The sequence below is a fragment of the Mustela putorius genome, unplaced genomic scaffold (assembly GCF_011764305.1).
Source record: "Mustela putorius furo isolate JIRA1106 unplaced genomic scaffold, ASM1176430v1.1 tig00003927_pilon_pilon_pilon, whole genome shotgun sequence".
NCBI lineage: Eukaryota > Metazoa > Chordata > Mammalia > Carnivora > Mustelidae > Mustela > Mustela putorius.
In genome coordinates, this window is record NW_025422072.1 from 4,028,326 (window position 1) to 4,056,307 (window position 27,982).

The window sequence follows — 27,982 nt, forward strand, 5'->3', positions numbered from 1 at the left end:
CTTTTTGTGAGTGTGAAACACTTAAGTTCTACTCTTAGCAAACTTCAGTTATACAACACAGCATTAATAACTGTAGTCGTCATGTTTTACAGTATTTCCTTATTATGATCAATACCTAACTTCTTAAGATTAATCAAGTTATCTGTAAATGTCATCCATAATGATATCTGTAAACACGTCATTACTCAAGTATCTATAACTATGTGATATATTTACATATTTCGTTCATGAGAAGAAGCAGTCAATTTCTTCAAGGATCCTTGCCTTATAGTATACGATGTACCCACACTAATTAACTTTTAATGTGAGTGTTTAAATCATCCATTTAAGTTTTTCTTTCAATCGATTTGAAATTATTTCTAAATTAACTATCCAAATCATACAAAGCAGGGGAATTAATCCCACTCAGAGGATATTGTTGTTTTGCAAATTACTTAAGAAAAAGATAAGGCTCTAAAAGGTGATTCAAGCCTGCATATTTAAGTACCTGATATTCTCAAGAAAAGTTAGGTTCAACCAGAGGACTAGAAGTCTCTTATACAGAAGCATCTGGAGTCCAGCTTTCCTGGGAAAGGCAACTCCTGTTGAGGTAGAAGCTGGTTCCAAGGTCCACAAGAGTGGAGCTCCATAGCACAGAGAGGAAAGGAGAGCCTGTGAGGAGTTAGACAAAACAGCCTGACCCAGAGAGAAAGGCAGGTCTCCCCCAAAGAGGACACAGAACCACTCAGGATTATGAAAGCTAAACTTGGGATTTTTAAACTGAAAATAGAATATAAAATCAAAGAAGGTGGTAATTTAGAGGTAAAAGTTGTGCTAAAACTTGGGACAGGAAAGAGTAGAAGGACTGTAGCCTGAAAAGGAAAGGCAGTGACATGGTTTAAGAGAGAGGAAATCAATAATTAGTTTAACGAAATGCCAACAGATTTACAAAAACATAATTTTAAAAACAGAGCCTATTCAGCTATTGGTTATAACCAGGATATGGTAAATTCTGAAGTAACTTTAAGAATCTTTCTGCTTTGGTATAGGAATTATTTTGTCAGTAAAGAAAGTTTTAAAAAAATGTATTTACAGTATCAATAACTGTGACATTTATAAAAATGCTTGTATCACAAACAGGCAAAAGTACCAGAGCTTCTATTGTAAAGTTTGTGCATCTGAAATTTATCATAGTCTACAGAAAGTCTCTGCAAGTGTACTTTTCCAAATAAATGCCCTGAAATATCGGTCTTGTTATTCTTCAGCGAGGTGCATAAACTCCAGTAAAACCCGTTTACCAGTTTAATACCTTTTTTATGATAGCATAACTATATGCAACTTTGATTTATGAAAAGGAAAGCTCAAGTTCTTAACTTCTGAAATGAGTTTTCTTCACCAGCAAAAGTGCCTAAAGTGAAAGAAGTAAAAATATGTATTAATATGATATGAAAATTAGAATTTGAAATTCATATTATAGGAGTGAAAGCTTCTCATTTTCTTATTTTTTATGTCACATGGAATAATTTATGTTTTTTCTGTAAAAAGGTACTGGTTATTCTTTTTATCCCTATACTATACCGTTCCCCCCTAATTTTTTACTTTGTTTTGACAATATACTGAATTGGTTTTTACAGCTTTATTTTACTGGTCTCACTAACGACATTCAAAGACTAATGACACACATAGTGATGCTGAAAGCTACAGGATGTCCCAATGATAAATATCTTAATGTTATTGTCTATAATCATAGCAACTTTTTGAGTCAGAAAGTCAACACACTGTAATCCCATATATTGGAACTTAGGGTATAGATAATTTTTCATTATCTCTTCGAAGTGAGAGACAGATACAGATTCTGAATTTTTATTTCCGAATGTCTCATTTTTAGTAATACTAAGTCCTATATATGAAACCAAGAGGGAAAAAAAAAATCTTTATTTCTACAGTCCATCTTTAATTTTGGTAAAATGCAGAATCTCCCCAGATACCATGGACCCATGAAAATACCAAAATAGGAACTTTCCTGTGGTCTTTCAAAAGTGGTAGCAGAAAGATATTCCAGGATCAAGAGGGATTTCATAGGAATGGATTGCAGAATTCTACTCACTTCTGTATTCTCAACACATTCTTTATACCTGGCATACTTCATAAAGACAAAGGTAGGCATCATTCAGTACTTATCTTTTATCCAAGTATTAACAAAAACTGGTTGTATCACATACATGTGTTCCAACCTGCTTCTGTTACACAGAGAGGGGAAATGTGAAATATATTTTTATTTTGCTCTGATTTAAAGCAGATCAAAAAATATTATAGCACTCGACTTCATTTTCAAACATCATCTCTAATACTCAAAATAGCTAAAATGCCAAATTAAAAAAATATATTTAATACACACCCATGCCATTTTCAATTTTTAAATAAAGTTCCCTTTGACTGTCATTTTAATAGGATGCCTTATGCAAATCTATAAAACTTATGGAACTATGGGGGAAAAATAATATGAAACATTCCTGTAATATTCCTGAAGCAGGAATTCATGTTTTCAAGAATGGTAACATTCCTATATTTTTTTTACATAACTCTAATTTGCAAATTTCTTAATCATATTGCTATAATAGTTAAGCTGTGTTCAGTGCTCCTTCTATGCCAGGGACTACGCTGGCATTTTCATGGTTTAACTTATATAATGCTTATAAAACCTAGCCAAATTATTATCATCTATTACAGATGAAGAAACCGAGATGGGAAATTAAATAACCTGTCAAGGTTATACAGTTTATAAGTGACATTATTAGGAATAAAATCCAGGTCTGGCTGACCTAAATCCCAAGTTCTTAATCATTTTACTCTTACAATGCAGCTCATAAGATATCCTATAAGTAATTAATTTTATTCTTATTGAGTGTCCTTTTGGAGCAGTGATTCAAGCCAACATTCTTCCCGCATTGTAAGACTCAACACTAAATTAACAATTTAGGGGCAAGTATAGAATATGTGAGAGACAGAACATTAGTTATCTATCCCACACATATTTGCCTTTTATATTGATATAACATGATTTCAGTAAGGATGGTAATGTGCCTTTTTAAAAGGAATACATTTCCCTCTTTTCCTTGATTATCTGTGGTTAAATGAAGCAATTCTAAATCATGAGATGTAAGCAGAAGTACACGGATAGGACTCTGGAGTGGCTTTTCAAATGGGAATATGTCATCTTACACATATCTTTGTAATCCTTTACTCTTCTTCTAACTTGAAACAAAGATATGATTTTCAGATATCTGACAGTCTTTTTGAGAAAGTGAGAATGAAGTTCAGCCCACAGATATGGCAAAGCTTGAAGAACTTGACTATTTGGGGTGTTTCTTTGTTTATGAGAAATAATCAGCTTCTATTTCAACACAGTGGAAACCACGGTTTGGGGTGTCTCTTAACAACAACTGAATAAAATTCTCACCCGTATAGTCTAAAAATTAGTCCCACAGAAAAATGGTTTTGTCTTATGTAAATTTGATTCATCTTATTTATTTTCATTCTTAGGCCCTTAGAAGAAAATTGTGTGGCAACAGATGTTACTTATATTGTAAGTTAAGTATTCTACTTAATATTGTATATGCCCAAAGACTCACTTGATTTCAAATTAAAATAATGAAAAAAATGGCTTTAAAAAGAGTATTTTGAAAATCAAACTGTTTTAATCTCATCAATGTTTCAATCATAGTTATTTGAACTGATTACAATATTTGTATTTCATGGCTCTAAAAAGGATTTTTTTTTTTTTTTTTTTTTTTTTTTTTTTAAATATCAAGCAACTCTGGGGGCTTGGATGGCTCAGGCAGTTGAACACCTGACTCTTGGTTTAGGCTCAGGTCATGATCTTGAGATCCTGGTATAGAACTGGCATGGGGCTCCATGCTCAGTGCGGAACCTGTTTCAAATTCCTTCTCTCTTTTCTCCTTCTGCTCTCCTTTCATGCACCCATTCTATCTCTCTCTCTCTCTAAAATAAGCAATAAAATCTTTAAAAAAAATCAAGAAACCTCCAAATCATATCCAAATAATCAAATAAAAACATGCTAAAAATTAGTATTTTTTATGAAAATGTTCAAGGAAGGGGCACCTGAGTGGCTCAGTGGGTTAAAGCCTCTGCCTTCAGCTCAGGTTGTGATCCCAGGGTCGTGGGTTGGAGCCCTGCATCGAGCTCTCTGCTCAGCAGGAGCCTGCTTCCTCCTCTCTCTCTGCCTGCTTCTCTGCCTACTTGTGATCTCTGTCTGCCAAATAAATAAATAAAATCTTTTAAAAAATTAAAAAAATAAAAACCTCAGAAACAGTAGGAAATGACTTTCACAAATACAAAAGAAAAATCTAATTGAAATATATAATCTAGAGAGCAAAATTTCTAAACCTATTTTCTTATAAAGTAAATGCAGTGATGATCCTATAAGATAGATATATGTGTGGTGAGGCTAAGGAGATATGGGGAGGGAGGAGACTATTTTAAAAACCCTGAAATTAGAGAAGTGAATGTCAATCATTCTCACACAATACACACACTAGTAGAAGAGATTATTGTCCTATTCAGAGACCCTCAGTTCTGGTTTTCCCTGTGGTCTGATTATCTTCTCTCTTTATTACCATCAGAGAATTAGATGCTTATCAATAATGAAGTTTCAGAAGGTGGCCCCCCATGGGCACCCAATTACTTTCTTCCTCTGTAGTCAGCTACTGAGAGATAGAGAGTGATTGACAGATGACTCTGGGGTGTAATCCTCCAGGCCCAGTTGTGTGCCTCCAGATTGAATCTCAATGTTGAGACTTTTCCAAGACTCTTCCAAGGACACCCTGGGGAACCCTAATTGAACTCCAGGGGACTGAACTTAATTCATTTTCAATCCTCAATCACTCACAGCCTAGAGAAACCTGTTTATGCCCAGAAACAGCTTGAAGTGTAGAAAGAATGAACAGGAGCCAAGCTAGAAGATCTAGGCTCCTAGTGTATTCAACATATCTTTTTTTCTCCCCCCCCCCCAGGCACATAAAGTGAGCTTTGTGCTTTTGATAGTGGATAGTGCCACTGCCTCTGCCTGGAATACCCCTCCTTTCCTCATTCTATTTCTCCGTAAAATTCTATATTCTTTTGAAATCTAACTAAATTTTTCTTTCTTAAGAAGCCGTTCCTAGGTTCTCACATCATCCTCTGAATTCTGCATCGTTTTCTTGGACTTTCCTGTTAAGCACTTATATTATTTTTTTATAGTAGGTGTTTGCATATTTATTGTGGCTATTTAATGCCAAGGAAAGTCTATTTTTTATTCTCTTACATCTCCTTTCTTATGTATTTAAGGATTTCACAGTGTTTATTAGATGAATGAGAGTAACTTGGCCCAAGTCACAAAATGCCTTTATGTCTATTTCCTCTTATACAAAATGTGAATAACAAATTATGCTCTAGAGAGAATTGTTATTGGGATAATCAAACAAAATGTGTTTTAGAAAGCACATAGTTTGAGGCTCTATATAAATATCAATTGTTAAAAAGTAATGTGTTTGGGGATAACACATGGTATGTTCTGTAACACTTCTGTGGATTTTGTAAAATGAGCTGCACGAAGTCAGAAAAAGGGGGCCCTAGAGATTAGCAACCAGCCTTGATAATCTGTAATTTATAAAATGGGATTTGCTATTTACTGGGAGTTGTAGAAATTCCTCCTGGGTCTGATTCACTGTCTCCAAATGTCTAGAAAACACAGATATACCAGGCTTACGGGAGCACAACACAAGTATTTCCCATTCCAGCTACATTTTAGCTTCTGGAAGTGGCTCTGATAGTGAAATTAGCATACGGCCAATTTGTTGGATGCCCAGAGGTTCCCGGATCATGCTGATACATCTTTATCTACTCATTAAGATTATGGCCTAAAATTCGCTTTTCTTGACTTTATGCCTATTACTCTTGAAGTATTATAGATAAACAGCTCATTCATATTATGCTTCACTTTCTCCTTCTATGAAAGGGATTAATTAGCACTAAGCTAAAAAATATGCTTGATAAACATGTCAACTTACACCCAGTTATATGTAATGTGTTCTCAATGGGCAGGAAGTAGGAAATGATCTTCTCATTACATATACCTATAGTGCGTTCCAAAAAAATTTTGTTATTACTAGGGCAACATTTAAACCAGTATATAGATGATTCCTACACAGCGTGTTTGCTTTTATTATATTTATATCTTAATAAGGTTTCTTCCAGGGAAATATAATGTATATATACCCTGAACCAGCTTGTTGAACAACCTCCTCTTGTTCTGATCTGAATGAAATAAAATTTTCTTTCATTTCCCATTAAAAAAAAAAAATCTATCTAATGAGGACCATCTTCCTTGTCCTCAGATACAACTTGGCCACGTCTCACGGATATTCTCCTTCTTTTGTTACTCTCAAGGAACTGATAGGTTACAGGAACATTCTCAACTCAAAAGATGAAAATGCTCACTCCTGTGCAATGATTAAAGCTCTGAACCCAATTTTCCATCTTTTTCACCTTCCAGTTCTGTACATGACACTTAACAGTGCATCCGTATTGTAGACATTTGGTGAGGCAGATGATCCACTGTTCTCTCCTTTTGTTGTGTGGCTGTTTTCCTAAAGACTTCAGAGGCTTCGCTCGTGGGTAAAACATGGGTGATACCTCTCCTCTGACTTAGGACTTCCTTCTTCCTCCTGCTCTTCACTACCACACTCCACACTCTCAGTTCCATTCTCTCTTTGTTTGTTGCTGTTGCTGTTGTTTTATATTTAATGCTTTAAGAAAAAGTTTTGTTTTGTTTTGTTTTTTATATATATGTTTGAGAGAAAGAGAGCACACATCCAAGCAGAGGAGCAGCAGGCAGAGGGAGAAGCAGGCTCCCCGGGGCTTGATTGAGGTTCGCTGGATCTTGACCTGAGCCTGAGGCAAAGGCTTAACCCACTGAGCCACCCAGGAGCCCCTCCCATCCTCTCTTTGAGTTGCTTCCATTGAGTCTTTGGAATCATGATAATGTTTTACATAATTTTAAAAAGATTATGAGAAAAAGATATGCAAGTATATAAGTTAAGTATGTACTTACTTGTAAGTATGGGGAAGGGAGAGGAGGGAATGGAAGTTTACTACTGAGGTGAAGAAATAATAAAAAACCAAGTTTATTCGGATATTGTTATTGTGAATATCGCTAAATGAGGACATGGAGAAGGAAGTCTCTGGAGTCTGGAACAGTAATCACCACTCAAGAAGGAGATATAATTTAGGGGAGGATCCCTTGACTGGGGATGAGTCGGGAATCTGAGAGCACAGGCTTAGAAACATCAGCAGGACTAGCAGCTCCTTTCAAATCATTTAAGGCAGATTACAAAGCTTATCAACTGTGGGTCCACAGGACAAGTCTCCACTGATGTAAGATCTCAAGGACTAAGGAACACAAGATCCTGGAAAATAAATTACAGCACAGGACAAAAAAGATAGTTTGGGACATTGTTGGAGACAGAGAAATGCTGAGAAATAGCAGGTAATTGAGAGTAGGGGAAATGGAGAGGCAAAGTTTGCACAGAGAGTTTACTGTTTCAAATGTGAGCAACTTGCAAAATTGGAGAGTCCTAAAGTAAAGCTTATTATGTTCAGTTTACTCTGGAGTTACAGATATGAGGGCTGAGGTAGAGATTTAAAAAGGAAATTGTAAAAATAGACCATATATGATATGATATGTACCTGAATGTTATGCACATATTTTATTATTTCTACCATATGTATACTTTACATATACATATATGTGTATACACATATGTGCACATGGGGGCAAGGAAATAGAAACAAAACTAGATTTAGTAAATATATTCAAAACTCTGCCACTGTACAATTGTATTTCAGATTGTAAACTCATAGAAGGAAGGTGGCTTAAATAGGTAGTCGTTCTGCTTATCCATGGATTTTTGCAAGCTTATAAGAACCTTAGCAGAAACTAAGTCTAAAAGAAGTATGAGTTCAAATATGCTGAACAATGGACAATGGACAGCAAGGGCTGGCAAACCTTAAATAAGTAATATTTTTCTTTTTAAAATTTCTATCATAATTCATAAGTAACATTGTATTAATTGTTTAGAACTAATTACTGTGGAAGAGAAAGAGTTAAAAAAAAAGACTGGCCTCTGATCTTTCGTTTCTTGGTTCCCAAAGACTTTTCCTCAGAAAAAGAACAGAAGGTGGCGTCATAGATTAATCTCTTTTTAAACATGGTAGCTGGACCTCTGGGTAAGTAGGACTAATAATATTTGTGGGGAGTAGAGTCCTTCTGAATGAAATGTTCTTAATAGTTTGCCTCTGGTTTAGAATTGCAATTGATAAACAGAATATGTAAATTTATGAAGCAAAGCTCTTTGGAGAATTTTGTATAACCCATATTCTTTTTGAGCTATAAAGTGAAAATATTTCACAAATTAAATATTCCTTGCTGTATGAGATGACCAATAAAATATATTAGAGACCTCATCCATTACTCTGGACCATAGGACAGATGTCCAATGTGGGAAGAAAAGGCTTATGGTGCCACATACAAAATCTTAGCCTTCCGCCTGCTTTGACTGCCAATAAAGCTTGGTACTGAATAAGGTTATGTCTGATAATCTGACTGGAGAATATGATATATTTATGTCTACTCAGATTGGTGCTATGATCATTGTCTTTCAGTTCAATACATTGAAATATTTTAGTAGGAAAATGACAGGGTAGAAAAATAGAGTAAGAATAAGACACTTGATAGTTTTTACTCAATATAAACTAGTGAAAGATTTCAGGCAAATTATTTGGGGTAAGTGTTACCAATAAAATTTGGAGCAAATAGAAATTGACTAAAGGAAACAGTCTAAGTGGATTAATAGCAAATATAAGAATAAAAGAAAGGTAGCAAAAATTATATTCATTTGCTATTGTTAATAAACCTGGTAGAAGTAGATCAGCACAGTCCAACAGAAATATAACATAAGCCACAAATGCAAGTAAGAGTTGGTTCTGATTATCTCAGTGATCTATGGGACAAGAAAATATTTTTGGAAACTTCGTTGTAGTTTGTATGAAGTTCTGATTTTAAACATATGTAGAAATTCTTATGGAAATGGATCAGCTGGGAAATGTGAACTTGGCTATAGAAGATTACAGAAGAAAATAAGTGTCTCCATCAATACCTATAAATAGGCTCAAATAACTGTGAATGCTGGAGGAAAAAAGTGAAAGAGCTTGTCAAAGAATATCAAAAGACCTATGGAATTATATGGTCATAAATATAAATATAAATTAAAATGTACATTTAAAAAATTTTTCTTCCAGGTTTTTATGTAAATTTCAGTTAGTTAATATACAGTGTAATACTAGTTTCAGGTGTAAGGTTTAGTGATTCATCATTTACATACAACACCCAGTGCATAAAGCAAATGCCCTCCTTAATCCCCATCACCCATTTAACCCATCTCCTTGCTTACCTCCCCTCCAGGAACCCTCAGTTTGTTCTCTATAGCTAAGAGTCTATTTTCTGGTTTGCCTCTCTTATTTCCTCCCTTCCCATATGTTCGTCTGTTTTGCTTCTTAAATTCCATATATGAGTGAAATAATATAGTATTTGTCTTTCTCTGACTGATTTTTTTCACTTAGCATAATATATTCTAGCTCCATCCACATTGTTGCAAATGGAAAGATTTCATTCTTTTTTTCTCACATCTTCTTTATCCATTCATCAGTTGATGGACATTTAGGATCTTTCCATAATTTGGCTACTGCTGATAATGCTGCTATAATCATCAGGGTTTATGTATCCCTTCAAATCAGTATTTATGCATCCTTGGTAAATACCAAGGAATGGCAACTAAATATGACCAATATCTAGACTAGGCAGAAAAAAAAATTATAACAAGTTGACCTGTGATCAATTTCTTTTTTCTTTCTTCCTTTTCTTTCTCTTTCTTTCTTCCTTCCTTCCTTCCTTAACTTCCTTCCTTCCTTCCTTCCTTCCTTTCTTGTTTTAATTGCAAGGTGCCAATGACACTTTATTTTTTCTTTTTAGCATCCTGTTCTGCAGCTTCCTTGGCCCTTTTTACTCAGATGCAAAGAGCCACACATCAGCATGGGTTATGCAAACTTTGAAGTTATTATCTTCCTCCGTAATGACACTGTTTTTCTTCTTTTTATAGATACTTGGCATATGTATGACTAGTCCTGTCAGCTCTGTAGCCAGTTTGAGTTCTTCAGCAGAGCTGTCTCATTTCTTAGGGGTGGAGAGCTTTCTGAGGAAGAGGGTAAGCTTGGAGTGGTACTAGTTCAGCCATGACACATTGGGCTACATGGAATCAGTGGATTTGTTCCACATTCTTGGATCCACTGAGATACCAATGGTCCATGCCACCTTCTCATGGATGCCAGCCACCCATAACTCTTCCTAGCTGAAGCCCCTTCCAGCTCACACTTTGGTGTGATACTCATAGTGGGACATCTTACAATTGGCTAGACCAGTCTTGGAAGGGAGGGCACAAGACAATGGGGCTTACCTTGGCTTGCCAGGCCTTGTGTTTGCAGATCTTTCTTGCAGGCTGGTTGTACCCATAGCCATGCACATCTGTCAGTTCTTATGGCAGTGGGGCTTCAAGATCATGCCATTCTGACTGGTCACTGTGGCTTCTGCCTATGGGCCTAAGGGCAGTGGAGATGGCAGTGAGTCAAGGCCCAGGCTCCAGTAGACATAGTTGCCTGCCTGCCTCTTGCAGAGCCTTGCCTGCCTCCTGCAGAGCCTAGACCCAACCTTCTCCAGTGTGATCAGTTTCTTCTATGATTAATGGACAAGGGAATACTTCAGAGGAAAGAAAAAAAAAGGCACGTGACCTTGTAAATATGATAATTGAATGTCTGGGGAAATAGATTAATGATACAAGTCATTATCTATGAAGTACTCTTAATGTCCCTGGATTAGGATTACTTAAAAAAAGCAAACATAATTTATAGATAATGTCACATAAACTATACAAACCTTTAGAGAATAGGACATAGGTATTTCATTACATCTTGCTGTATGAGCTAACCTGTGAACTTCTTATAGAAACCTCTCCTATTATTCTGGAGCAGAAAGCATGTGTATAATGTGGAAAGGAATGGCCCATGGAGCCACATGGGATAGATTCTAGAAACACTAATTTGCTGAAAAAATGACATTTTAAGAAGAAATTGGTGTGAGCATTCTAGGCACTGTTGCATATGATTTTGAAACGATTTCATTGTTCTAATTTTCTTTTTCATAGAATGGTGGTATTATATTCTTATATCTCTTCTTGCCCCTAAGACAAAATTGGAGTTGGGGCAATTCAGTGGTAGAGGAGTGAAAGAGAACAAGCTTAGAGGAGATGATAGGGCTGCTAATTGAGAGAAGCGAACTTCAAAAGGCACCAGGTGAAATCTTTCTGACTTGCACTGAACAGAGTAAGTGAGTTGGTCAGATGCTTATATATATATCGTGGAACATTAATTTCACTGTGGAATCAATAGATTCACTTGAAAATGTGAGAGGTTCCCACTGTCAAAGTTTATGGGGCAGGGACAAATTTGAAGCTGTCCTTATGACTGGCATCATGTTATTATATAGCAACCACTGTGTAGCCCTTTGAGTGAGCTTGGATAGACAAATATGTTGGCATACATCAAGATGGGCTCTTGAAGGTTAAAATTTCATTCTATAACTTGTATGTTCTTAAAGTAAATTTCATTGTCCATGTCAGAGGGCTCTGTGTCTAAAACGCATATGCCATTACTCTAGATGAATATGCATATTAGACCAGTGAGAATAAAGGAATACAGGAAGGCTTATATAAGAACGTTTTGATACTCTACTCTGTGGAGCCTCTTCCTTCACAGATAAAACATTTCTGGCTGAAAACAGTCTGACTTTTAAGCCCAGTGAGTTAAAAATAAAGAACAAAATGTGGGGAAATGTTTGGCATCTAAAGAAAGTAAGTAAGTTTCCTTCTCCCTTCCATCCTTTGTGGGAAAAACATATCAGCTCACGTGAGCAGTAAGTATCGGGCCACTGATAATGTGGAAATCTATCATTCTCTTGTCTCTCTTTGTAATATCCCTGTAAAAACTGTAGGATGGTAAGATCTCAGGCTGCCCTTGATTGTTCAGTTAGAAACCTGATCCCAGAGGAGGATTGAGGTACAGATTTAAGTGCTACAGGTATGTATATCATTGCTTTTCTCCTCCCTGATATCTCACTTTGGGATTACCTCTCTTCTCTTTCATGTGTCAGTCTAGACAGTCTAGATCCTGGACACCCAGAGACCACCAAACACATTTCTTCCAACTACACCCAGTGGCTACTGAGGATTGTTGATAAGTTTGAGGCATGATGTCTCATTTTTTAAAATAGGAAGATTTTTTGTCTTGTACACCTTTTCTGCATATATCTTTTGCAAATCTGTGACTAGAGAAGGCAAGTGGTCAGGGTTTTCTCTTTAAAAATTGTGGTTTTCAGCCAAGTATTATTTCATCCTGACTAGCATCCATGTGACTTCATCCATTTGGGTTGGCTAAGCAGTGCAGGGTGAAAAAGTGAAGCACTACCTATATTTTTGCAAACATTACATCATATCATGAATATTTGGAAAAGTCAGGGTGAATGCCCCTGATGTCATATTTCCTTTCTTGGTGGCACAAAAGGATGAATCAATGTAGGTATACCTGTTAGTTGGGAATAAAGCCAGCATCATTGATTTAAGAGTTCAGCATGTGCAGATGCTGCTAGGGGTCTCTCTTGCATCAATTATTATGGAAGTCATGCCTTAAAAAAAAAAAAAAAAGAAAGAAAAAAAAAGACATTGTGTCTCTTAAATCAACTTCAGTTGGTGGTGATAACACAGCTGTAAAATTTAGCTTTTGAATAAATAGAAGGTAAGAGACTGAATTCTGGTTTTTATAAGAACATGTCAGTTTTTTATAATAACTGTTTAAATTCCTAGACTCATCAGATGTGTAGAGTTAGCATTTGAATCTTACACTTAACAGCAGATACTTCAACTGTGTAGTATGTAGGAGAGGAAAAAAATAACATTAATTATCTGATTGATTTCAAAAAGAATTTAGAGTATGTTATTTTTTTTTCTTAATATCTTATTTATTTATTTGACAGAGAGAGAGAGAGATCACAAGTAGGCAGAGAGGCAGGCAGAGAGAGAAGGGGAAAGCAGGCTCCCCACTGAGCAGAGAACCCAATGTGGGGCTTGATCCCAGGGCCCTGAGATCATGACCTGTGCTAAAGGCAGAGGCTTAACCCACTGAGCCACCCTGGCTCCCCAAGTATGTTATGTTTTATAACCCTGCTTTTCCTAATAATCCTGAGTTACCTGGGATGGGGAAAGAAAAAAAAAAAAAGCAATTTAGAGTTGAGTAATTGTATGCTGTATTACCAAAATAACTACTGTCAATAAGAGAAGAGATGCAAACACAAATAATTCAAATTTAATTTCCACTAATTAGAACCAAAAAGAGTCTTTGAACACTTTTTAAACAAAAGCATTTGTGTATAGTGTCTTTAGTATTCTTTACAATATTTTTTTTCTTTCTATTCATTATTTTAGGAATAAGTCAAGATATAATTTCCCCATCTTTTGTAAGTTTCATCTTTCTCATCAGATGTGTTACAAAAAGATTTTTGTTACTTCAAAATCAATATTAGAAGAACTAACTTAATCACACCTAATTTATAGATAACATAAAATATAGATAACTCAAAACTGATTTTATTTAAATTAATTTATACTGTATTTATGGATGCATGGGTGGCTCAGTCAGTTAAGTGTCTGCCTTTGGTCATGATCCCAGAGTCTTGGAATAAAGTCCTGCCTCTAGCTCTCTGCTCAGGAGGGAGCCTGCTTCTCCCTCAACTTCTGCTTCTCATTCTCTCATGAATAAATAAATAAAATCTTTTTAAAATTAGTATATTTATTTGTTTTAGGTGTAACTTTTAAGTTCCAAATTCTGGTAAGCTGTGTGCTAAATATTTCAGAAATATTTGAGTTTTACTATATGTTGATCATATTTTACATACTGATGGATAATAGAAATAAACAAGAGAGCCCTAAGTGATTATTTTCTGATTTGGGTGTGACACAGAAATTGATGATATAAATATTGGGTATAATTTTCAGGTAGTATGTGATGAATATTAGAAAAAAATATAAAGGAAGTAGGAACAAGATAGTTTCACAGGAGTGCCATTATGGATAGAATGGTGGAGCGAATTTTGAGGAGACAACTGAATAAAGTTGCAACTATTTGAGAAAAAAACTATTTCACATATTGATGACAATAAGAGAAAATTCTTGGAGCAGAAGCACTCTGTGTGGTTTAAGTGGAATGAACCTGAGGAAAATCAGAAAATGAAGAAAGAAAGAAGATCAGGAGCTTAATCATGTAGTTCTTTGTAAACCATGGAGAAACTGATTTTTACTCTGGTGTGATGAAAAAACTTTGCAGGGTTTTAGTAGGGGAGCAAGACAATTAAGTGTGGTTTTAGCCTTTCCATAATATGATTATAGTTATAACTACTACCACGCACCCACACACAAAAGGAGAATAATGGAGGGAGAAGTCAAGATGGCAGAGGAGTAGCAGACTGAGATGACATCAGGTCACAGGAATCCAGTTAGATAGTTATCAAACCATTTCAAACACCTACAAACCTAACAGGAGATCAAAGAGAAGAAGAGCAGCAATTACAGAAACAGAAATTCGACCACTTTCTGAAAGGGACACTACAAGTGGCAGATCCAAGAAGTTCCACCTTTATCTGCCAGAAGAGCAGAATGGCAGGAATCTGCTATGTTTGGAAACTCCAAATGGGGCTGTGTGCCAGAGATGGAAATGCTTAGTCACAGGCTGGTGAGCTCAGAGGGCAGCTGGAGACCAGGGAAACAGGAGTGATTGACTGCTTTTCTCTGAGGGTGCACTGAGGAATGGGGCCCTGAGCTCTTGGCTCCCTCTGGTGAGAGATTGGGAGGTCGCTATTTTCATTCCTGTCCTCCAGAGCTCTATGGGAAGTATTCAGGGAACAAAAGCTTCCAAGAGTGAGCCCAAGCAGTTTACTTAGCCTGGCCCCTGGCAAGGGTGGCACAGTTTCCCTGGGATAAAGACATTTGAGAATCACTACAACAGGCACATCCCCCAGAAGATCAGTAAGAACATCTAGCCAAGTCCAAGCTCACTGGTCAAGGAGAACAGCAGAATTACAGAGGAAGGGAAAACAAAGCATGGAATTGATGGTTTTCTCCCCATGATTATTTAGTCTTGCAAAGTTAAAGAAATTTTTTTTATTTTGTTTTTCTTATTCTATTTTTTTTAACTTTTCCTCTTTCCACTTTGAACACGTTTAACTAGTTTATTTAACAATACCCTTCTAAAATTTTTTTAAACCTGCATTGTTATAGTCATATTGTATCCCTCATTGTATCTAACTCTATTTATTTATTTATTATTTATTTATTTATTTTTGTATACATATAAGGTTTTTTCTTCTAAAAATTTTTTGAGATACAATGTCTTCTAATAGATCAAAATATATCCTAAATCTAGTACAGGGCATTGTTCTAGCCTCAGCCTGAGCAAATTCTCTCCAATTTCTTTTTCTTTCATTTTCCAACCAACTTATCTTATCAGTTCGTTTTTTAGATTTTTTTTTTAATTTGCATCTTTACAGTTATATATATATACACACGTTTTTCTTTCTTTAAAATTTTAGGATATAGTTTCTTCTAAGAGTCCAAAATACACCCAAAATCAAGTGGGTGGCTCTGTTCTATTCACCAGTCTAATACATATGTTTAATTATTAAAAATAAACAAATAAATAAACTTTTCCCCCTGTTTTGGGGTCTCTTCTGATTTGGTTGGCATACATTTTTCTAGGGTCTTTGTCACTCTTTTAGTATTTTATTCTCTTGTTCATATATTCTTATCTGGATAAAATGACAAGGCAGAAAAACTCACCACAAAACAAAACAAAAAAGAAGAGGCAGTACTGAAGGCGAGTAACCTAATCAATATGGACATTGACAATATGTCAGATCTAGAGTTCAGAATGATGATTCTCAAGGTGCTAGCTGGGCTTGAAAAAGGCATGGAAAATATTAGAGAAACCCTGTCTGGTAAAATAAAAGCCCTTTTTGAAAAAACGAAGGAACTAAAATCTAACCAAGCTGAAATTAAAAAAAGCTATTAATGAGGTGCAATAAAAAAATGGAGGCTCTTACTTCTAGGATAAATGAGGCAGAAGAGAGAATTAGTAATATAGCAGACCAAATGAGGGAGAATAAAGAAGCTGAGCAAAGGAGAAACAAATGCCTGGACCACGAGGGGAGAATTTGAGAGATAAGTGATACCATAAGATGAAACAATATTAAAATAATTGGGATTCCAGAAGAAGGGGGAGGCAGAAGGTATACTGGAGAGAATTATTGTAGAGAATTTTCCTAATATGGCAAAGGGAATAAGCATCAAAATCCAGGAGGCACAGAATCCTCCTCAAAATCAGTAAAAAATAGGTCCAGACCTCGTCATCTAATAGTAAAACTTACAAGTCTTAGTGACAAAGAGAAAATCCTGAAAGCAGCTCAGGACAAGAAGACTGAAACATACAATGGTAAATATATTAGATTGGTATCAGAATCAGAAACCTGCAGGCCAGAAAAAATTGACATAATATATTCAGAGCACTAAATGAGAAAAACATGCAGCCAAGAATACTATATCCAGGTAGGCTATCATTAAAAATACAAGAGATAAAAAGCTCCCAGGAAGAACAAAAACTAAAAGAATTTGTAAATACCAAACAAGCCCTACATGAAATACTGAAAAGGGTCCTCTAAACAAAGAGAGAGCCTAAAAGTAGTAGACCAGAAAGGAACAGAAACAATATACAGTAACAGACACTTTATGGGCAATACAATGGCACTAAATTCATATCTTTCAATAGTGACCCTGAATTTAAATGGGCCAAAAGCCCCAATCAAAAGACACAGAGTATCAGAATGGATAAAAAACCAAAACCCATCAATATGTTGTCTATAAGAAACTCATTTTAGACCCAAAGACACCTCCAGATTTAAAGGGAGGGGGTGAAAACCAATTTACTTGCTAATGGGCATCAAAGGAAAGCTGGGGTAGGAATCCTTATATCAGATCAATTAGATTTTAAGCCAAAGACAATAATAAGAGATGAGGAAGGACAGTATATCATATCCAAAGGGTCTGTCAAACAAGGAGATATAAAAATTTTAAATATCTATGCCCCTTACATGGGAGAAGCCAACTATATAAACCACTTAATAACAAAATCAAAGAAACTAATTGACAATAATACAATAATAGTAGGAAACATTAACAGTCCCCTCACTGAAATGGACAGATCATCCAAGCAAAAGATCATGAAGAAATAAAGGCTTTAAATGACACACTGGACCAGATGGACATCACAGATATATTCAGAACATTCCATCCCAAAGCAACAAGAATACACATTCTTCTCTCCTGCACATGGAACATTCTACAGAATAAATCACATCCCGGGTCACAAATCAGGTCTCAACTGGTACCAAAAGATTGGGATCATTCCCTGTATATTTTAAGACCACAATCTTCTCAAGCTAGAACTCAATCACAAGAGGAAAGTTGGAAAGAACCCAAATACATGGAGGCTAAAGAGCATCCTACTAAAGAATGAATGGGTCAACCAGGAAATTAAAAAAGAATTGAAAAAAATAATGGAAACAAATGATAATGAAAACACAACTGTTCAAAATCTGTGGGACACAGCCAAGGCAGTCCTGAGAGGAAAATATATAGTGATACAAGCCTTTCTCAAGAAACAAGAAAGGTCTCAAGTACACAACCTAACCCTACACCTAAAGTAGCTGAGAAAGAACAACAAAGAAAGCCTAACTCAGCAGGAGAACAGAAATCATAAAGAGCAGAGCACAAATCAATGAAATAGAGACAAACAAACAAAAAAACAAACAACAAACAAAAAAACCCAGTAGAACAAATTAAAGAAAGTAGGAGTTGGTTCTTTGAAAGAATTAATAAGATTGATAAACCTCTGGCCAGACTTATCAAAAGGAAAAGATAAGGGACCCAAATAAATAAAATCATGAATAAAATAGGGAGATCACAACCAACACCAAAGAAATACAATTATATGAACATATTATGAGCAACTATATGTGAGCAAATTTGACAATCTGAAAGAAATGGATGCATCCCTAGAGAAATATAAACTACCACAACTGAACCAGGAATAAATAGAAAACCTGAACAGAGGTTCAGGAGGAGGAAGAGGAGGAGGAGGAGTAACCAGTAAAGAGATTGAAACAGTTATCAAAAATCTCCCAACAAACTAGAGTCCAGAGCCAGTCAACTTTCCAGGGGAAGTCAACCAAATATTTAAAGAAGAATTAATTCTTATACTCCTGAAACTGTTCCAAAAAATAAAATGAAAAGAAAACTTCCAAACTCATTTTATAAGGTCAGCATTACCTTTATCCCAAAATCAGACAAAGACCCCATCAAAAAAGAGAATTACAGACCAATATCCTTGATGAACACAGATGTGAAAATTCTCACCAAAATACTAGCCAATAGGATCAAACAGCACTTTAAAAGAATTATTCACCATGACCAAGTGGGATTTATTCCAGAGCTGCAAGTTTGGGTCAACATCTGCAAATCAATGTGATACAATACATTAATAAAAGAAAGAACAGGAACCATATGATACTCTCAATAGATGCTGAAAAAGCATTTGACAAAATATAGCATCCTTTCTCTATCAAAACTCTTCAAAGTGTAGGGATAGACTACATACCTCAACATCATCAAAGCCATTAAAAAAAAAAAAACCCACAACAAATATCATTCTCAAAAGTGTAGGGATAGAGAGTACATATCCAATATCATCAAAGCCATTTATTAAAAAAAAAAATAAAATAAAAACAAAACAAAACAAAAAACCCATAGCAAATATCATCCTCAGTGGAGAAAAACTGAGAGCTTTTCTGCTAAGGTCAGGAACATGGCAGGGATGGCCATTATCACCACTGCTATTCAACATAGTACTAGAAGTCCTACCCTCAGCAAATAGACAACAAAAATAAAATAAAGGAATCTAAACTGGCAAAGTAGAAGTCAAACTATCACTCTTTGCAGATGGTATAATACTATATGTGGAAAGCTCAAAAGACTCCACTCCAAATCTGCTAGAATTTGTACAAGAATTCAGTAAAGTGTCAGAATATAAAATCGGTGCTCAGAAATTAGTTGCATTTCTATACACCAACAGCAAGACAGAACAAAGAGAAATTAAGGAGTCTATCCCATTTACAATTGCACCCAAAACCATAAGATATCTAGGAACAAGCCTAATCAAAGAGGCAAAGAATCTATACTCAGAAAACTATAAGGTACTCATGAAAGAAATTGAGGAAGACACAAAGAAATGGAAAAATGTTCCATGCTCCTGGATTGGAAGAACAGATATTGTGAAAATGTCTATGCTACCTAAAGCAATCTACATGTTTAATGTAATCCCTATCAAATACCATCATTTTTTTTTCAAGGAAATGGAACAAATAATCCTAAAAATTATATGGAACCAGAAAAGACCTCAAATAGCCAGAGGAATGTTGAAAAAGAAATCCAAAGTTGGTGGCATCACAATTCCAGACTTCAAGCTCTATTACAAAGCTGTCATCATCAAGACAGTATGGTACTGGCACAAAAACAGACACATAGATCAATGGAACTGAATAGAAAGCCCAGCAATAGACCCTCAATCTATGGTCACCTAGTCTTTGACAAAGCAGGAAAGAATGTCCAATGGAAAAAAGACAGTATCTTCAACAAATGTGTTGGGAAAATTGGACAGTCACATGCAGAAAAATGAAACTGGACCATTTTCTTACACCACACACAAAAATCGACTCAAAATTGATGAAAGACCTCAATGTGAGACAGGAATCCATCAATATCCTTGAGGAGAATACAAGCAGCAACCTCTTCGACCTCAGCCACAGCAACTTCTTTCTAGGAATATTGCCAAAGGCAAGGGAAGCAAGGGCAAAAATGAACTATTGGGACTTTATCAAGATCAAAAGCTTTTTCACAACAAAGGAAACAGTTAACAAAACCTAAAGACACCTGATAGAATGAGAGAAGATATTTGCAAATGGCATATCAGATAAAGGGCTAGTATCCAAAAGCTATAAAGAACTTATCAAACTCAATAACCAAAGAACAAAAGTCCAGTCAAGAAATGGCTAGAGGATATGAACAAACATTTCTGCAAAAAAAAACATCCAGATGGCCAACGGACACATGAAAAAGTGCTCCACATCACTCAGCATCAGGGAAATACAAATCAAAACCACAATGAAATACCACCTCACACCAGCCAGAATGGCTAAAATTAAGAAGTTAGGAAATGACAGATGCTGGTGAGGATGTGGAGAAAGGGGAATCCTCCTACACTATTGGTGGAAATACAAGCTGCTGCAGCCACTCTGGAGAACAGCATGGAAGTTCCTCATAATGTTGAAAATAGAGGTAACCCATGACCTAGCAACCACACTATTGGGTATTTACCCTAAAGACACAAATATAGTGATTTGAAGAATGCACCTGAATGTTTATAGCAGCAATGTCCACAATAGCCAAACTATGGAAAGAACCTAAATGCCCATCAACAGATGAATGGATAAAGAAGTGAGATATATAAATATATATATATACATATGTGTGTGTGTGTGTGTGTGTGTGTATATATAATATACACAATGGAATATTGTGCAGCCATCAAAAGAAATGAAATCTTGCCATTTGCAATGATGTGGATGGAACTAGAGGGTATTATGCTGAGCAAAGTAAGTCAATCAGAGAAAGAAAATTATATTATATATAAATTATATATGATCTCACTGATATGAGGAATTTGAGTGGCAAAGTGGGGTATTTGGGGTTTGGGAAGGAAAAAAAAAGAAACAAGGTGGTATAGGGAGGGAGAAAAACCATAAGAGACTCTTAATCTCACAAAACAAACTGAGGGTTGCTGGGCGGGAGTAGGGAGAGGGTAGTGGGGTTATGGACATTGGGGACGGTATGTGCTATGGTGAGTGCTGTGAAGTGTGTAAGCCTGACAGTTCACTGGTCTGTATCCCTGGGGCTAATAATACACTGCTTGTTAATAAAAAAATAAATGAAAAAATAAAGTAGAATAAGGAAGAAAGTTCCTTGGTCATATAATATTGAGAAGTTTTTACTTTCTCAAATAAATAAATAAATAAATAAAATCTTTAAGATATACATACAATTTTATATATACATATTATATATATATATATATTTAACCTTTCATATATATATATATTATATATATATTTTTTAACCTTTCATTGGGATGGGTGTAGGGAATATATAACACTATCTAAAGTTCTAAAAGACTTCAATAAAAATTACATCTTAGAGATGGTTATCATTAAATATTTTTTGGAAAATCTTCAATATTATAGCATCTTTTAGACACTAGAGTGTTTTAACAACCAAGACTTACTATGTATCATAAAATTTAGTCCTATACATATGTTATTTAATATACAATAACCTTTGTGTAGACATTGTTACCTGAACATTGCTGAAAGGGGATATATGACTTGGATAAGGTAAACTGACAGACTTTAACTCACTCAGACAGTAAACAACATGGCCAGATGTTAAATCCAGTTGTGTCTGAATGAAACATGTACACATAAACACTATACTATAAGGCTTGGCATAGTAAAATATATTACATAACATGAGAAATATTCTAAAACCGTGATGTTAATGTAGACACATTTCACAGTCTTGCTATTTAGTATTAATGTTTTTGTATGACAAGGACATCTGCTCCACAGGGAATAAGATGATATCAATGGGCTTTTTTTCTTTGAATGTTTAATCTAATTTATACAACTAAGGACCATAAAAATGATTGGGATTCAAAATCAATTTCATTAACTTTTTATACTGTGAGTTCCACTTGAAAATATTTAGTTTTCCCCTTTTTTTACCTACAGAGAGTATCTCTCTGTCCAATGTTTTACATAACATGAATAGGAACCCATGACACCAAGAACTTAAGGGATTCACTCAAAACTATTAACACACCATTAATTAGAAATTAGAATAATCAAAAATATTAAATAAATTAAACTTTGACAAAGTACACTATTGGGAGCAACACATTATATTGTCCTTTCTTCTAATTATATTAACATGTAATATGTTATGCAAAAATGATGGAGGAATACTTAAAAACAGCAATGATGGGGTAGGGGATGATCATAAAAATATAGATATAAAACATTTTGTCAAATAATAATAGGATAATACAATAAATCTCCCATGCTATGCCCCATCCGATATTTGTCCTTTATTTGTATATTTAAGTGCCCAGTAATTTTATTCTCTAATTCTGTTATATAACTTATTAATAAGTCCTCATATTTAAATAATATTTCTTAAGTATATTTAAATTAATTATACAACTTTGCTTATGAAAAATGAAATAAGAAGAGCCATTTTTATTTTTATTTTTATTTTTTAAAATTTCTGGTATAAAATTTAGTGATTCATCACTTAAATAAAACTCCCAGTGCCCATCACAAGTGCCCTCCTTAATCCCAATCACCCATTTAGCCCATCCCCTCACTTACCTCCTCTCTAGTAACCTTCAGTTTGTTCTCTTTAGTTAAGTCTGTTTTCTGATTTGCCTCTTTCTTTTTTCCCCTTCCTATATGTTCATCTGTTTTGTTTCTTAAATTCCACATATAAGTGAAATCATATGGTATTTGTCTTTCTCTTACTGACTTATTTCATTTAGCATATGAAATTCTAAATCCATTCATGCTGTTGCAAATGGGAAGATTTCACTCTTTTTGGTAGCTGAATTATATTCCAATATATATTGGAATATTTATCCATTCATTAGTCAACACACATTTGGGATGTTTCCATATTTCAACCATTTTATTATCATCTATCTATCTATCTATCTATCTATTTATTTTGGGGGTACAGATTTTTTGTTTAAGATTTTATTTATTTATTTCACACAGAAAGAGATATCACAAGTAGTCAGAGAGGCAGGCAGAGAGAGAAGGGGAAGCAGGCTCCCTGCTGAGCTCCCTGCTGATGTGAGGCTCAATCCCAAAACCATGAGATCATGACCTGAGCCAAAGGCAGATGATTAACACACTGAGTGACACAGGCACCCCTATTTCAGCCATTTTATAAACAGAGCTGAAGGGCTCCTGGGTGGCTAAGTGGGTTAAGTGTCTGCCTTCAGCTCAAGTCATGATCCTGGAGTCCTGGGATCAAATCCTACATCAGGCTCCCTGCTCAGTGAAGGGCCTGCTTAGTGCTCTGCCCTTCACCCTGCTTGTGCTCTCTCTTTCACTTTCTCTCTGTCTCAAATAAAATAAAAAAAAATAATAATAATAAATGAAAACAGAATTGGAGTAGGTATTTCAGAGGAAATGCCTTGCATGTCCTATTTCCTAAACCTTTGCACTGGGCCACGTTTCAACATTCTAAGAAGTCAGCAAGAATGAGAAAATCCCATTTGAAAAGACTGACAAAAATGAACTTTTTCTTAGTGACCACTTTGCCTGACCAGTAGTGATGTACATGATGTATAAATCTAACCCTACTTATCAGAACAATAAACTCTTTTTAAAAACAACTTATTTGATCTTCTTTTATGTCCATAAAACCCCTGAGTCCACCTCCTGTAAGGAGGACACTGTTTGGGCTTCTATCTAAATCTGTGTACCCCAAATAGCAATTCCTTGATCCCAAATAAGTGCCAACCTCTTGAATTGGTTTCTTATTCTAAGTTTCTTCAAGAGGTTCTTTCTTCAGCAACTTCAGCTGGTTTTATGTTTAAGAACTTTGATCCTTCTTCTTATAAATAATTATCTCAGTGAACCTAAAATTCCAAAGATAATTAGCAGTTACAGTGGACACTTTGTGGCTCCTTGGAACTCACAGAATTAGACTTAAGAACCATGGATTTAAAACCAGAGAAATTCAAATGGGATGCTTAATTGGCATTTGGAAACTTTAAAATGAACTCAAGACTGATTGCCTCTTTTCAGAATACTGTTTCCAAATTAATAGAGAAAAAATCTGAATTAGAAAAGAATCATAAGGTCTTAAAAAAAATTATTCTCTTCACCTCCTTCTGGTGCCTCAGGTTGCTCTCCCTCTCCCTCTTCTACTTCTTTTTGTCCCTCTATGGCCAAACTCCCTCTTTACCCCCAAGATCCCAAGGTCTCTCTAAATCCTTCTATTTCATCATCTTCACATTGTCCTTTTCCAATATACCTTTTCAAGGCTAGATCTGAAACTTACAGTCATGAACATTTTGTATGCTCCCTAGATGAAGGCTGAGTTGAGAGCTATTTCTAAGGAGTTTTCAAGAGTTTCTGAAGATCTTCATCAGTTTGCTGATAAATTTAATATTTTCATCCAAACCTATCATTCTGGTTTATCTGATCTTTAAATGTTGGTCCATCTATTTGTTGGAAAGGGTCAAGCTCAATAGTGGATGCTGAAGCTGAATGCCATTAGATCATCTCCAATGATCTTACCAAAGGACAGGGTACTTGTTGGGTGGATTGCTAAAACTTTACATGAAGCCATTCCCCGTGTCTTCTCTAAAGTCATTGACTGGAATAAAATCCAAACAAATACTCAAAAGCTTGATAAACCAGTTTTGACTGCTATAATAAGTTTTAAATTGTTTTTAAGGAAAACTCGGGCCTTCCTTTAGATGTTGATTCCACCCAGATGGCCTTCAATTCCATGTTTGCAAATGGCTTCTGTTGTGAATTCTCTCTACTGGTAAAAAACAAAACAAAACAAACAAACAAAAAAACTGGGATGAAATGGGAGACAATGTTTACCCTGATCAAGTCAGCCCAGCCAATCAATTAGCTAGAACCCTTGAGGACACTAGCTAACAAAAGTCAAATAAAATCTAAATTTACAACTCTAACAGATGTCTGCCTCCTCTCATTGTCCATGGAAATCAAAAAGTAGACCAATAGCTTCTCCTACAAATATTTGTCATGTTTGTAAAAAATCTAGACACTGGAAAAAGGATTGCCTTAAACAGAAACGCTAAAGGCAATCCTCTAACACAAAGCCCTCAACCCCTCTGCTCCCAGAAAATAAGAGGTCTTTCTGATTTCACCCCTTAATCATCTCGGTGAAACTTCTGTAATGACTGGAAGTGAGGTTCTTACAATTTTAACAGACACTGTCACAACTCCTCTGAATTCATCCTCAAACAATCCCTTAATAGGAGAACTGAAAAAATTCCATTGGTGGGAATTTCTAATAAACCCTTCACATCTTCTAAGTCTCTTTCCTTTTCTTTTCAGTTAGGCCCTCTTCAGGACAGGCATTCCTTTTTACTAGTCCACTCAGTGCCTGTCCATCTACTTTGAAGGAGACTTCTTAGAAAAATAGCACACTGCTACCTCTTTTTCCCAAAAAAGTGAAATAATTCTTAAAATCAGTTCAACCTTTCCTTCAACTGGCAGCATTGGAAACCATTCAATACCCCTAACAGTCTTTCCACTTAAATCAGCAAATAAGGACACTGAGAACTTAAATCTCTTAGAAAAAGTCCCTAAAGGACTTAGGGCAAAAACCACAACAGATACCAGGCAGATCCATTCAGCTTCCCCAGTAAAGATTCAAGTTGATCCAAGCAAACCCTGTCCTAATATCAGGCCATACCCTTTAAATCTTGAAGCTATTGCAGGAATAGAACCAATCATAGAGGAATGCAAGGCTCAAAACCTTACAGTCTCTTGTATCAGTCCTCGTAGTACACTCATCCTTTCTGCGAAGAAACTTCATGGACAAGGGTAGAGGTTTGTCCAGGACCACAAAGATATCAATAACACTTTCACTTCCTGACACCAAGTTCTCCATAACCTTCACACTTTCCAACTTCCATTCCTACAAAGAGTAAGTTTTTCACTATAATTGATTTTTGTAGTGCCTATATAGTATCCCTGTGGATCCCCAAAAGCCAATTTTTATTTGCTTTCATCACAATCACAATAATGTGATTGGAGTGTGATGCCACTAAACTAGATAGTCTTTCTTATTTTTTTTCACAAGCCTCCATGAAGATTTGGCAGATGGTATTTTCCCACAAAAACAAAAACAAAACAAACAAAAAACCCTTATACATTATGTTGATCTTTTCTTTTTCTCCACTTGTAGTGAAGGATGTATCCACCTTCTTAAACTGTTAGCAAATAAAGGTGATGGCCGTGACAAAGTCTCAAAGAAAAAATTCAGTTCATTCGACTCAAGCTAAATATTTGGTACATTTAATCACTTACTGAGGTCTCCTCTTTAAACTCCAGCAGACTCCAGGCATTCTAAGCTTCCCACAGCCAAAGCCAAGGGACACTTTTAAGAATTTTTAAGCCTTGTAGGATACTGTAGGAACTAGATATCAAAACTGTCTCTAGCTGTGCAACTCTTAACTAAAATCTGACTAATTAGATACTATATAAAGGGAGGAAATAGTCTCATGACTTTTGCCCAATTAAAAGGACTCCTCAGCCCTCCTGCATTGGGGTCCCTTATTAACAGCCTTAATTTTTCCTTTTTATACCAAGAAAGAAGGAAATACCTTGGTTGTCCATACTCAAAAATAGAGAGGTTAGGATAGACCTCTTTGCTGTCACGGCCAGCATTATTAGACCCAGTAGTCTATGGACTTTCTCTTTGCATGAGAGCTACTTCAGCCACAGCAGCTTTTACCAAATCAACACAAGAGACAGTGGTGGGCTCTCTTTTAACCATTTGCTTCTTGAACAGAAGCTTGATTAAATTCCCATTACACTCGACATCTTCCTGCAAGCTGACTCACCTCTTCTAACTTTAACTTCTCTGTACATTAAATCTCGCTTCATTTACTCATTCATCCATTTATTTATTTACTTATTTAGATTACAGTTGTCACCTCCTCCACAAAACCTCTTGCCTCCTGCATGTAGGAGGCCGGCACTGGGGCCGCTCTGGTGGCTCACTGCTCACTCACCGCCCTGTTTGCACTTCCTATCTCAGGCACTGGGGACTTCTGTGCAGTAGTCAGGGCACCTACCTCGTGGGTCCCAGGTGACCTCCGAGGGAAGGGCGGAAAACCTTTGCCACTGCCTGGCTCCACCCCGCCTGGCATGCTAGAGAGAGGAGGAGAGGAGCCTCAGACAAGGTCCCTGGCTCTCCTCTGCAACCCATAGTGTTTGGACCCAGTCCCACCAAGAAGTCTCCCTTAAACTCTTCTCCCTTTGCCTGTTGACTAGACACACCATGACTGTCTAATCTTGACTGACCAACAGCTAACACCTAGAGATGACTTTCAGAAAACTCTGCTATTCAGGTGAACTCTTGGTTTACTGATGGTTCTTTTCTAAGGGATAATGAAAGGAAATAACTGTGCTGGATGGTTGCATTATTACCACTCCCTTCCAAATAACGGAAGCAGCTCCTTTACCAATGGCTACTTTGGCACAACAGGCAGAATTCTATTCTACTATGTAGCGGTTTTATGTTTCAGCAAAAGGAAAAACAGTCACTATGCCTTTGTTGTTCATGATTTTGGTTTTTCTTGGAAACAGGCTTCTTAATCTCTGGAGGATATGAAATTAAAAATATAGCATTTGTCATTGAAATTTTAGATTCAATGGAATCCCCCCCTTATCAAGTTCTCTGGGTATTCAAAATTAGAATCAGATTAGGCTATAGGAAATAATTGAGATGATCAAGCAGCAAAAAGAGCCTGCCTTAAGTTCCACTGAAGTTAATAACTTCATAGCAAATAC

The 27,982-nt window shown here is 35.9% G+C and overlaps 1 pseudogene; it reads right to left on the reverse strand.

The window, feature by feature from the left end:
- Positions 1 to 10,049: 10,049 nt before the first annotated feature.
- On the reverse strand, positions 10,050 to 27,339 carry LOC101671181 (annotated as a pseudogene).
- Positions 27,340 to 27,982: the final 643 nt, after the last annotated feature.